The following is a 15,000-nucleotide window of genomic DNA, read 5'->3' on the forward strand; positions in this document are numbered from 1 at the left end:
CGAAACGAAATGAAACTTCATCTAGAAAACATCGGGAAACTCTAGTGAATCATCCAAAACTTCCAGCAAACACCTAAAATTGATGGAAATATTATAACAACTCAGTCGGCAAAAGATTCAATCTCCCATTTAATTAACGTCCTTCATATAAGTTCTCCTCGAACGCCCTCGCCTATCTCAGTCATTCTTTCACGCCGCCTGCTCCTACCCGGCCAATCGTCAAGGAACGTTCTAATTAGTTTCGTGAGGAAAGGGAAACAATTGTAAAATAGGAAACCGCTCCATACTCGAATCATCTTCAATTTATATCGGGAGATTTTTCCCCTACACTACCAATGTCAAAGAACATACCTTTTTATCATAATTTCTTAATTATGGCAATGGGGAACATTTTCCAACAGCAATGCCTTAAACTCTCTGTGTTCGGAATTAATTATTTTCTTATACCTTTCACTATTTTAAGTACATCTGTTATCATTGTTCACATTACTTATGCAGTACATTCACAATAACAATTATAATACGCACACACTCTCGCACTCATACACAAACACACACACATATATATATATATATATATATATATATATAGAGAGAGAGAGAGAGAGAGAGAGAGAGAGAGAGAGAGAGAGAGAGAGAGAGAGAGTGTGTGTGTGTGTGTGTGTGTGTGTGTGTATGTTGGTCAATGTGTACATGGCCCTGTTTGAACTGTGTGTTTATGTATGTGTTCCCACCGTACAAAAAACTAACAATGAAAAAAAAAAAAAAAAAAAAAACTTATAGATGTTTATGTACACGAATCCTCCGGCCCCAGTGACCCATAAGATTCCCCTCAGTTATTGTACCTCTCACCTTTTCTTTTCCCCTTTTTTCTAATTATTCATAGAATTCTCTTAATTCTGTGCCGCCCTTTTAAAATACTTTATTTTGCTTATGTCTCCCAAGTGTTCTGATCTCTCTCGTGGAATAATCACCGCTCCAAATTGTATATTATAAACGTCGCTTTTCATCCTGGATGTTACTTCCATTGACAATAACATTTGTAAACTAAAGGACCACTCAGTAGAGAGCGTAACCTCGTCACACCCAAGGTGTATTATTCTGCTCTAACGCTACTGCGTACTTGTACTTCGATGTAATTTCTTCAAAATCGGATGGATTTGCCCTTGGATCATACCCCACTTGTCCACCAAGTTTCGTTGAAATTGGTTAGGCAGTTTTGACAATGCTGTTCATAAAATGAAATAAAATAAAAAAAATATATGCCATTTACTTAACATTGTGACTATTTTCAAAGTACTGTGCTGCGTACTTGTACTTTGATGTACTTTATCCGAAATGTTACAGATTCATCCTTTTGCATACCCAACATGATTACCAAGTTTGGTCAAAATCGGGTACTGTAATGTTTGAGTAAAGTAGCTCGCGCACAAACAAACAACCAAATAAAAGACTAATAAACAGACGGGGGTGTGCTTCCCATCACAAAAAAAAAAAAAAAAAAAAAAAAAAAAAAAAAAAAAAAAAAAAAAAAAAAAAAAACGCCTACTTATGGATGCTCTATCCTCAAACCTACTTAGACAATTAACAAAGTTGCATTTCCTCTACTATGATTAGTTAATCTTAACGTCGTTTAATCTCTCTCTCTCTCTCTCGATGTTTTTATTTTCTTAATTCAACTGCGTTTTATAGATTATTTGCTCTACTGTTGGTCTTCAACATCTGACTCAACTTGTTAGAAGAAAGCTAACGTCTCACTAACTATCATTTTGCCGAAAATAATACTGCATCGTGCAGACTTTAAAAAATCATCGCATACAGTATATACGACCATCATTTGCATTTAGATCTTTACAGACTATAAGGTCCATATTATCATCATGCATTATGAAATATGCAGTTTAATCTAAAATCCTTGGCTTTTCTTTCCTAAAATTCAATACCACAGTGTTATAGAATCAGTGACCAAATTATGGAATGGTCATTACCATGTAATCATCCCACCTTTGAAACTTTGTCAGTTCAAACTATTTGGATTTGCTTTATTTAGTGAGCAGGTTCTCCCGAGTTCCATTACACAATTAGTTTCTTTTAGTTATTTCTCTTATAATACTCATTATTTGATTTAATATTTCATTTCCAGTATTGTGCTGCTTTCCCAATAAGATTACAGCCTGACTAATGACAATAAAGTTGTATACAAATACATATATTTTTGTAATTCACAGATAAATCTTAATTTTCCCCTCAGTGGTACTATCTTTCAATCGGCCATGACTTTTTTTTTTATCTCTTCACCTTTACAACATCTGGTCACACACCTATATTATCTCGCCAGTTAATCATTCTTACAATGTTCTCTCTCTCTCTCTCTCTCTCTCTCTCTCTCTCTCTCTCTCTCTCTCTCTCTCCCTCTCTCTCTCTCTCTCTCTCTCTCTCTTTTACATTCATATATATATATATATATATATATATATATATATATATGTATATATGTATATATATATATATATACATATATATATATATATATATATATATATATATATATGTACAGTATATACATATATATATATATATATATATATATATATATATATATATATATATATATATATATATGTACAGTATATATATATATATATATATATATATATATTATATATATATATATATATGTACAGTATATATATATATATATATATATATATATATATATATATATATATATTATATATATATATATATATATATATATATATATATATATATATACGTAACCTAGATACACTAGAGAATTTAATCCTTCATTATAAATGAATGCTAAATGGCTAATGCCAAAAATATACCAAAGGCGAAATAGCTATTTCTAAGGTTGCTTATTATTATTATTATTATTATTATTATTATCAAACAGGAACCCCAGTGAAGATGACTCAATCACGAATAATAACAACAACAATAATAATAATAATAATAATAATAATAATAATAATAATAATAATAATAATAATAATGTTACACAAGAATAATATTATTTTTCTCAATTGACCTTGAACTCACACATTAGTAAAGATTAATGAAATACATAAATTTTTCATTATACTAAGTTCATATTCACATATTCACAGACTAACTGTCAGCTTACTCCTTGGTAACTTTACAATATCTGGTAAGGAGTGAAAAAATGACCAATGAACATGATAAGCGTTTGTTATACATAGCAATGCAATATGAACACGTCTATATTAAAACTCATTTGCTTCATACATTTCCCTGTCCAGGACTCTTAGGAGACAACAACTGGCAATTGCCGTAGGAGACAATGGAAGTGGTGCAACAGATATACACTAATACAGTATCTATATACTCTTAATGAGGCGCGTGTGTACCACAGGTATGTCACGCAATATGGTAGCCAGACTCGTGTAGGATCATGCTGTTCTTCTTTAAGCCAATGCTAGTACTTTCCTTTGAACTAAAGTAGAGTAGAGGAAATTAAAAGGTTACTGCTATGATATCTTTAAGTTACAAAATATTGAAGAATACGATTAAGCCGAAAAAAAAATCAGGAACACATCGGTGTCATTTCGGTGTTTGATAATGTCTGATATTAATAAATTCTACATAAACGTCTGAAAATGTGTAGAGAAATTCATCATTACAGAGAGTGAAAATACTAAACATTGATATTTTTTCTCTCAGCTATCTGTTCCTTTCTTACATGGATTGACATTAGAATGTTGTGTACTGTTGACTGAGTTTCCGTTCGAAACTACTTTTCTCCTTATCCTAAATAATTTCGACACAGGTAACTATTCCTTCGGCCGTCGAGATAAATCCCTTGGAAAAGCCAATTCCATGAAGCAAACAGCTTTACAAGTCCAAATGACGAGGGGTTATCATAACATCTGCCCAAAATATGATCGTGCAATGCTTGCAGTATGTAGCGATAATCTTTTTAATCGGGTATTCTATCCAGTTTACGTTCAGACGTTTCATCAGCTTCCAATAGCCAGCTCTTCCTGTTTCCTCTTGACTTTATCACAGGTTACCGTTCTAAATGGAGGAAACATATATTGTAACTATGTAAGTAAATAAGGAAATCTATTGTGCTTTTCACCCCTATTAATGCCTAATCAGTATGAACTGTAGAAAAAAGCTCGAGTTCTCTTTTCTGTACTTATCATATCTTCCACCCCCTCACTTTCATGGGATCGAGTTTCCCCTCACTTTTTTTTAATCTTCCCTCACCCTCCCCAGCTTCCCATGGAAGACTACCCATCCCCCAACCCCTCCTCTAGGCAGCCATGTTGGAAGCGATCAGCTGGTCTCAATCATCAGCGCTCGATACTGCTCTCATTGCAACCGGTTTCGCTTTGTCACTATGTATGATATTTCCGACGTACTGGCACATTCTCCTGTCATAAACTTTTACCAGACGTCATAAAATTTTATGCTCTATCAATGTTATCATGACCAAATATTCTTTACTTACTGAGAAAATATATATCTCCTAAAGCACGAGGAACTAAACCCAGGTGTCTTGTGTCAACCTCAGAACACAATACAACCTTCGAATGATCAGTACTTTACTCACCTTTCAAGATCGGAGGTCAGGAAGACTGAAAAGAAATCTGGCTGACGGTTTCGTGAATCTTCGAATGGTGGCTGTGATAATATTGTCCTGTTAAATATACTAGTCCCAGCACTTGATATCTAATTTAGCATTAGTGGGTAGGCCTAAGAGGAAGGCGACAGGTGAGGACAGAGAGATTGGAGCAGAAGAAAGGTTCTTTTTTCAAGTTCTTCAAACAAACCCAGCTCTTCAAGAGAGCGATGGGAAAGATGAATGCAAGAGCGGCAATGCAGGGTACCGCTGGATGAAGGTTGAAGCAAGAAGGGCCTCGACCAAACGAGAGAGAGAGAGATTTGAAACAGGTCACATTCCAACACAGAAACACGCACGACGTTGCACCAGATAAGCTTGCCACTGGCGCCTGCCGCGTACTGCCTTTCCCGACGACGCTACCTACCAGCTGATGGTGGCACTCATACTGTAAAGGCAAAATGGCGATCGATGTTAAAACATCGCGGCCACATTTTCCCCTCCTACGGTAAACCGTCGAGAAAAATCGTCATATGTCTAAACCTATTTCAATCAACTATACTTCATTCATTTGTACCGTTTTTCTTGCTTATCAGCTGGCTCTCTACTTTGAGGTGTCTAAAGGCCTGGTATTCGTGTGTTTGTAAGTGCTCACCAAACCGCTTCCGGACAGATGTTCAGCCTTTCAACCGCGTCACAAACGGGGTACACATCGTGGTCTGAAAACCTTTGAAATTTTTAACCTTCACCATACTTGGGATGTGGATCTTATTATAGAGTACAATAAGCATGAGTTATTATCAATGAAACATTACATCTTTATTTGTAGCAGGCATTGCAACACCTGCCTTTGACGCCAAAATCTCCCTGCGCAGACTCAGTTTGGTTCTTGTCAAGTGTTTCAGAGTCGGCTTTACGTTTCATATTGCTTCAATGTAAAATGTTATCTTGATCAAAATCCCTATCAGCCTCGAGGAAATTGTGAATTATTAGAGCTAATTATATATAGGCCACATATGCATGACTTACAGTCTTAATTTTCGTATGACATTATGTATTTTCAGCAAAAATAGGGATAAGCGCAATAGCAGTAACTTGCATATCTTTCCGTTCAAGAATGATGTAATCGAGTAGTCAAACATCAGCTGGTCAAAGAAAACGAAAGTAGCACGATCAATAACTCTCATCTTTTAGAGAAAACGGTAGTCTAAATAATGTAACGATAACTGATATAATTACTTTGTGCCACAACCCATTTATTTAATTACGAATATAACATATTTAAGAAAAGGTCCACACAATGTCTCTTTGATCTAGCACCAACTTCTAGCAACTAGGGTAAGTATGCTGTGGGTGAAAGCAGATTTGATTAGTGATTTGTTAAACATGATTTACAGTAGAGTTGTGACAAAGCAGGCATATATTGTTTTAAGACAATTAGAACCTGACTTGTAACGAATGGTTATGATAAATGAACTGCTGTTAGAAAACACGTATAACCTTGTTGCATCCTACAGGCAAGTCTGTAACGGGATCAACGGGAACCAATCCTTAATTTTCGAAGTGGTAAAAAAAAGTTATGCTATTAGATTACCTGTTGTAAACGTGGTCCAGTAAAATTATCATAAAAAAAAATCTATACATATTATATAGTTGTTATACTGACATTTATAACAGCATGGACTCTCATGGCCCGTTCAAACAATTGCCGTATCTAGAAATGGGCAAGATAAGGAACATATAAAGAGAGAGACTTGCATATGCGCAGACGACGAGAAGGCAAACTATAAACGACTAAAACGTAGTCCCTGTGAAACAAGTGAGCAGAAGTTACCGAGCTCAAAGATATAATCCAGTAAAATCAAGAAGATTGACACCGATAAATGCTTGCTATTGGCTACGTATTTCAAATATGAGTACACACCCTTATAATTTTTAGTTGACAGTGTTGTTATTGCTGTGTTCGCACTACAACCCTCGCTCGAAGTAAAATTCGCCAATCACCTTACATGGTTTAAAAAACTACGCACCGTCCCTTCTCAAGGTTTGACTTGTACATCAAGTTTGTTTTCGGAAGAGAGCATTAACGTGGCTTTAATGACAATGATAAGAAATCGATACAGTCATACATTTATTGTCATTTCTACGTAGACAATTAGTACTTGAAAATGCACAAACGTTTCATCACTAATTAGGATAATATTGCATGAATAAAACAATGGATAGTAAATTCATTGCCTTGTATATGTAATATCCTTGATAAATTTTAGTACGTTAAAATAATTTGTGTGAATGCGCTTTTTGGAACTGAAATGGCTTATAAATCATCATCAGTAGAAAAAAGAAAAACAAAATAAGAAGAATGGTTCTAATAAAGCCTGCATTGGCACTTTGGTCTGCTTTCGCTAACTGACCTTTTTAGAATATGTATTACAATTTACTTATTACTCAAAAATATTATACAGTATATATATATATATATATATATATATATATATATATATATATATATATATTATATATATATATATATATATATATATATATATATAATATATATATATATATATATATATATCCTACACTCATGGGGTTTAGCAATAAGCTGTAATTTCCTAATACGCCTTCTACGTGTTGACTTTAAGTCATCTACTTTAGCGCTCTTGTCTTTAGTCTTTAGTCCTTTTTTTTTTTCAGTTACAACTTCAGGTCTGTGGAAATTGATTTATGGCACAATTTTCTCCTACTTGTCCAATGGCTATAGTATTTCTCCTGATCATAGAGCTTCTATTGTTATTACTTCTTTCTCTAAAGAGCTTTGGTTTATAAACTTAATTGTGTAGCGAACTTTAACTCTATTGTACATTAGTTTCATCTTTACATTATAATCCGACTGATTTTAATTGCGTTTCTGTAGATGTCACAGTCGTAGAACAACAACATATGAGATTGCTATAAATTTAGGCATACATTCACAAACTTTTATTAGTACTACTTTCCCTTAGATAGTAGGTTGGCCAAGGCACCAGCCGCCCGTTGAAATACTACCGCCAGAGAGTTATGGGGTCCTTTGACTGGCCAGACAGTACTACGTTGGATCCTTCTCTTTGGTTACGGTTCTTTCTCTTTGCCTACACATACGCCGAATAGTCTGGCCTATTCTTAACAGATTCTCCTCTGTCCTCACACACCTGACAACACTGAGGTTACTAAACAATTCTTCTTCGCTCAAGGGGTTAACTACTGCACTGTATTTGTTCTGTGGCTACTTTCCTCTTAGTAAGGGTAGAAGAGACTCTTTAGCTATGGTAAGCAGCTCTTCTAGGAGAAGGACACTCCAAAATCAAACCATTGTTCTCTAGTCTTGGGTAGTGCCATAGCCTCTGTACCATGGTCTTCCACTGTCTTGGGTTAGAGTTCTCTTGCTTGAGGGTACAATCAGGCACACTATTCTATTTAATTTCTCTTCCTCTTGTTTTGTTAAAGTTTTCATAGTTTATATAGGAAATATTTATTTTAATGTTACTCTTCTTAAAATATTTTATTTTTCCTTCTTTCCTTTCCTTACTGGGCTATTTTCCCTGTTGGGGCCCCTGGGCTTATAGCATTTTGCTTTTCCAGCTAGGGTTGTAGCTTAGCAAATAATAATAATAATAATAATAATATTCTTTTCTGTCCTCATACACTTGACAACACTGAGATCACCAAACATTTTTTTCTTCTATCAAGGAGTTAAGTACTGCATTGTAATTATTCAGTGGCCACTTTCCTCTTGCTAAGGGTAGAGGAGACTCTTTATCTATGGTAAGCAGCTCTTCTAGGAGAAGGGCACTCCGAAATCAAACCATTGTTCTCTAGTCTTGGGTAGTGCAACAACCTCTATACCATGGTCTACCACTGTTTTTTGGTTAGAGTTTTCTTGCTTGAGGGTACACTTGGGCACGATATTCTATCTTATTTCACTTTCTCTTGTTTTGTTGAAGTTTTTATAGTTTATATAGGAAATATTTATCTTAATGTTGATACTGTTCTTAAAATAATATAATTTTTCCTCGTTTTCTTTCCTCACTGGGCTGTTTTCCCTGTTGGAGCCCCTGGGCTTATAGCATCCTGCTTTTCCAACTGGGGTTGCAGCTTAGCAAGTAATAATAATAATAATAATAATAATAATAATAATACTGCTAGCTTGTCTGTCTCTGGGGGAGAGGAGATTAGCTCAACGTTAGAGATATAATTTAGATACTTATTCTTTTTCAAAATGCAAAATAGCATTTCCATTGGGTGTTAGTCCAAACTCTATTCGTCCCACTCTGCCATACTTTTCCTCCTGGCCAACCATAAACAAAGTTATGTCTAGGCTCTGCCGTTGGCCTTTTTTCAACCGAAAGATATAATACTAAGTAAGACGAGGCCACATCAAAACGTTTCGGTCTTGGCAACACCGGAAGTCTGTGACTTGTTTCCGGACCCGACTGCTACAAACTATCTGTCTCTCTTCGGTTAGTCTTCTTACTTTCCTCAACCTTAATCCAAAAATGGGCGCACGTACAAACGTACGTTGAGCATCGCATAATATGAAGGAATCTGCTTCAACTCCGTAAAAACATGGAGAAAAAATAAACCTGAGAGACAATAAAGTATAATACATTATATATATATATATATATATATATATATATATATATATATATATATATATATATATATATATATATATACAGATATATATACCTGTATATATATATATATATATATATATATATATATATATATATATATATATATACATGTATATATATACATATATATATACACACACACACACACATATATATATATATATATATATATATATATATATATATATATATCACAAGCACACGTGATTTCAATCAATGTAAATATCACCCACGAATGGCATTTAATACCGAATTCTATCTTGGGAATATATATCCACGTGGAATTCATTTTATGGTAACAGCTTCTGGCCGGGTAGAGATTCGAACCCCCACCTGTGGGCCGGAAACCATGCCAGCAACGGCTCTACCGACTGAGCTATCAAGTGGATATATATTCCCAAGATATAATTCGGTATTAAATGCCATTCGTGGGTGATATTTACATATATATATATATATATATATATATATATATATGCATATATATACATATATATATATATATATATATATATATATATGTGTGTGTGTGTGTGTGTTGGTGTTGTATGTGCGTGCGTTGTATATGCGTGTTGCCAATAACTATATAGAAGTATAATGACAGCGTTATATTTCAAAACCCACCGCTACTGAATTATGGTGTTTATATTCCTATTATTGTCCTAATTAACATCCATTATCGGACGTAATTCTATTTCACAGCATTTTTTCAGTATATATGTGTATACTGTATATATATACATATACACACACATGTTTTTATATATACATATATATATATATATATATATATATATATATATATATATATATATATATATATATATGTATATATATATATATATATATATATATATATATATATATATATATATATCATCTCCTCCTACGACTATTGACGCAAAGGGCGTCGGGTAGATTTCATCAGTCGTCTCTATCTTGTGCTTTTAAATCAATACTTCTCCATTCATCATCTCCTACTTCACGCTTCATAGTCCTCAGCCATGTAGGCCTTGGGTTTCCAAATCTTTTAGTGCCTTGTGGAGCCCAGTTGAAAGTTTGGTGAACTAATCTCTCCTGGGAAGTGCAAAGAGCATGCCCAAACCATCTCCATCTACCCCTCACTGTGATCTTATTCACAAATGGCACTCGAGTATGTCTCCTATAGTTTCATTTCTAATCCTGTCCTGCCATTCAACTCCCAATACTCGTCTGAGGGATTATGTTCTCATATATACAAAATCTGTTGTATATTATTTCATTGTCATACCACGACCTGTGTCCATACAGTAACGTCGATCTCATAAGACATATAGATTTGATTTTTATATGTAATTTTAAGCGATTTGATTTCCAAATATTACGTAACTTAGACATTGTCTGATTTGCTTTTTTTAATCTTTCTTTAAACTCAATTCTAAAGTTCCTGTATTAGAGATCATTGTTCCTAAATATTTAAATAATTCCACCTCATTAATCTTTTTTCCTTCCAATAATTATTTGATCTTCCATTGCATATTCCGGTCTCATCATCTCTGTCTTTCTTCTATTTGTCTTGAGCCCAACTTCATATGATATTTCATGCATTTTGCTAAGTAAGCTTTGTAAGTCCTGAGGTATTCTGTAAATGAGGAAAGCGTCATCAGCATACTCTATAGATCTGCTAATATCCTGTAAGCAATCCAGTCCGATCCTTCACCGTCCCCAACTGTTCTATGCATCACAAAATCCAAGAGGAGGATAAACAACATAGGTGACAACACATACCCTTGGAGTACTCTACTGTTCACTGGAAATTAATTTGACAGTACTCCATTAACATTAACTCTGCACTCCATATGCTTATGAACAGACTTGGTCAAATTTACATATTTAGGAGGAACTCCATAATAACGCAGAACTTTCCACAGAATTGGCCTGTGCACACTATCAAAGATTTTTTCATCGTCCACAAATGCCATCAAAAGTGGATTTCTATATTCTACACATTGATGTACCACATGTATTAAAATGAAAATTTGTTCATTACAACTTCTACCTTTTCTAAATCGTGCTTGTTCATCTCAGGTTTTCATCAATCTTTCTTTCTAGTCTTTTTAGAATGAGCATATTATATATTTTCATGACAACTGACGTAAGTGTGATGCCTCTGTAATTATTGCAATCGGTCTGATCTCTTTTTTTTTTCTTTTCTTTTTTCTGCCATTTTCTAAAACATTCTTAGCTTCGATTAATCAGGTTTCGCATCTTCATGCCACATTCTACAAAATAATCTAGTAGGTATTCTTGGAGTCACTTCATTTTCGGCCAATATAATCCCAGCAGTTATTCTATCGTATCCAGGGGCTTTCCATGTCTTTAGTTTTTAATGATAGCTTCGACTTCAAACACACTGAATTCATTCATGGGCACATCAACGTCTTCATTAGCTCCAGGTATATCAATCAAATGATTTTCTTCATATCTCCCATTCATGACCTCACTAAAGTGTTACATCCAACATTGCCTTTCTTCATCTTCTGTTATAAAAGATCCATCTCTCTTTTTGATAAGTATATGCTTCTTATTCTTTGCCCTAGTAGAGATTTCATTGATAATTCTATGAGCAATTCTTACACCTTAGACACTCCCTGATTTCATAGCTTTGTCAGCCTCATCTTCTTTCCTTTCTAAATATTTTCTCCAGTCATTTCTGGCTTTTCTTTTGACTTCATTATCAATACTGAAATACATAGCATGCTCTACCTTGTAATTTTCGTTACTTCCTCGAAAACTTTCAACAACAAAATTTCTGTCTTGGTCTCCTTTTTATGGTATCCCAAGTATCATTTGATATCCATGGTTTTCTCCATGTAACTGCATGTCACAAAACCTCACCACCAACTGACTTATATATGTTCTGGATATCACACCATTCTTCAGTAATTGTCTGCTCTTCGTCTCTTAAAGTCTAAGTCTGCCAATTGATTCCTATATTCAATTGCAAAGGTTTTCTCTGTGCTCATCTTCTAGAAGCTTAGTTGTATCAAACTTAGGTATTCTATCTACATTTCTGTTGGGTGCTTTCAGTTTCAATTTCAGTGTGGCAATGAGGAGCTGGTGATCACTACCAATATCTGCACCTGTATAGCTTCTTACATTTCTGAGAGTCCTCCTTCTCTTTTTATAAATGGCTATGTGATCTATTTGATTTTTGTAATCACTACATGTTGAAGTCAATATATATATATATATATATATATATATATATATATATATATATATACTGTATATTTATATATATATATATATATATATATGTATATATATACTGTATATATATATACATATATATTATATATATGTGTGTATATATATGCATACATACACATATATGATGAAAAAATTCCGTAAAATATGTGTGAAGGAATGTATGTATATACGGTATATACTCGAGTGTGTATATATATACATATATATATATATATATATATATATATATATATATATATATATATATATATATATACACACACACACAAACACAAACATATACATCCCACATCCACAAGAACCTTTCTCAGTAGATACATATATAGATTTCTCATTAACAGTGTCAAAACCCTGAAACATATGCCAAAGGTCAACGCCGCTTGCGTCCAAGAGTCTAGAGTGTCTGTAGACATTGGGGTTCGTTCTTTCTCTCTGCTACCTTTTTCCTTCTATCTATGCAACATCTTATAGGACTTCCTTTTATACTTCGTCTCAACAGGTCAGATCATTATTAATTCAATTCGTGACCACCTTGAAAATAAGATCACTCTTCTATTGAGACCGATTTCCAAAAGACCCGAAAACATTTCTTTACAGGACGTTGATTTTATTTCGATAAAATGACCAGGAACTAAAGAACCGATTAAACTTTAGTCTACTAATTACCGTTCGAAATTGTGACTAAAAGGCAAACGGTTGGCGAAAAACTTCTGTATTACTAATTGTTCTGTTTCTGTGCAGAAAAACTCTGTGGGTGGGTGCAGATGATTAAATGCTGTCGCCTTTAATAAAAAATTATCATTGGCTATATAATGATTAATTTTCTTAATCTAAAACAATTGGAATGCAGCCGTCAATAAAAGGTATAATGAGACCATTAATAATGATAGTCAGCATTTACGTGGGTTTTTTTTTTTTTCATTATTACCGAGTTATTTTACTTCATAAAAAATTTAATCAAAAACATAAAAAAAAAGAATTTGAAATTAGCCTGTACGGCTTAGTGACGTTAAATGCGCAAGACTCGTGAATATTAATATTGCCATATCGGACCCTATCGTGCAATTAAAGTTGAAATCATAAAGCGATAATGAAAGTGATAAGGAAGCTCAGAGATGGAATGAATTTACCTTAAGAAATCAATTGTGGATCTTGTAAATTAGATGTAATGAAAGATTTTGAAAACAAACGAAATGATGTTGATTTACAAGCAGCATTGTGTAATGTCTGTTACATGATATATTATAAGGTTTCATCCATGTAGTAAGAACAAATGAAATTGTTAATCTTTATCCTTTCTAAATTGCTTTTATTCCGTTTGGTATTTGATGATAGAAAAGCACAATATTTTTTTTTGTAATAAATATTCTGAAAAAGATGTAACATATCATCCTTGTGTTTCAGCAATATGTTGCCCTCTCTTAAAATTTACATCATCAGTTAAAATCCATTATTAGCACCATCTAGCTAGTAAGTCCTGTTTTCGTAAGTCAGCTAAGTACTCTTACTAGCGGAATTGTACTTCACGCACACACACATACACACACACACACACACACACACACATATATATATATATATATATATATATATATATATATATATATATACATATGTGTATATATACATATGTGTGCATATATATACATAATATGCATATATATATATATATATATATATATATATATATATATATATATGTGTGTATATATATATATATATATATATATATATATATATATAAAGAGAGAGAGAGAGAGAGAGAGAGAGAGAGAGAGAGAGAGAGAGAGAGGAGAGAGAGAGAGAGAGAGAGAGAGACTTTTGCTTACGAGTAATTCAAAATACGAGCAAATAGGCATATGAACATGAAAAAATTCAAATAGGTATTTTAGCACTGTATCGGTCTGTGAACAAACATTTCTTTTCTGTATTCTCATTTTCTATTGAAAAGTACTAACGAAAGTAGCATGCAATGATCAGAAAAGGATCCATAAGCCATCCATGCAGTGTTCATGTGATTTTACGCCAGTTTGTTTCACCTTTACTTGCATCCCATCCTGCTCAGAATTTTACTTTTTCACTTTTCCCGCAGTACTTGTACCGTCATCGCCTAACATTACCTTGCAAGTCTTTGGCAGGGTCATTTTGTAAAGTTGTGAGCGATTGTTCTTTATAGAATTATGATTGTTGTTGTTCAATCTAAATTAATGGTATAAACAGAATACAGTACACCATCTAGACAGGGCTCCCGAGATGATGAAGAAAGAAAGTAAGAAGAAGGAGATGATAACCTTAAAGCTGAAAAAAGGAAATTATCGAGAAGCCTTTCAAAAATATACAGTCATACAACATTGATAATTTGTATGTTTCTCAAGAAAAAGGAAGTAATCAAAGTAATTGATGCTCCTAAAGGGGTGCTTACATTGACAAATTAACTGTCACATGTTCTAGATGATATCA

The 15,000-nt window shown here is 33.5% G+C and overlaps 2 protein-coding genes across 4 annotated transcripts in view; one reads left to right on the forward strand and one right to left on the reverse strand.

Moving 5' to 3' along the window:
• The window catches only part of Ndae1 (Na[+]-driven anion exchanger 1), a 590,832-nt gene extending 585,817 nt beyond the window's left edge, over positions 1-5,015 (reverse strand). For all 3 annotated transcript variants that reach the window (XM_068385483.1, XM_068385451.1, XM_068385458.1), the window contains exon 1: positions 4,601-5,015. The gene's annotated coding sequence lies outside the window, so the exon portion shown is untranslated. The remainder of the gene's footprint in view (positions 1-4,600) is intronic.
• Positions 1-15,000, forward strand: part of LOC137615640 (tigger transposable element-derived protein 1-like) — a 64,069-nt gene that overhangs the window by 48,278 nt on the left and 791 nt on the right. The gene's annotated exons all lie outside the window — the stretch shown is intronic.

The sequence above is a fragment of the Palaemon carinicauda genome, chromosome 1, assembly GCF_036898095.1.
Source record: "Palaemon carinicauda isolate YSFRI2023 chromosome 1, ASM3689809v2, whole genome shotgun sequence".
NCBI lineage: Eukaryota > Metazoa > Arthropoda > Malacostraca > Decapoda > Palaemonidae > Palaemon > Palaemon carinicauda.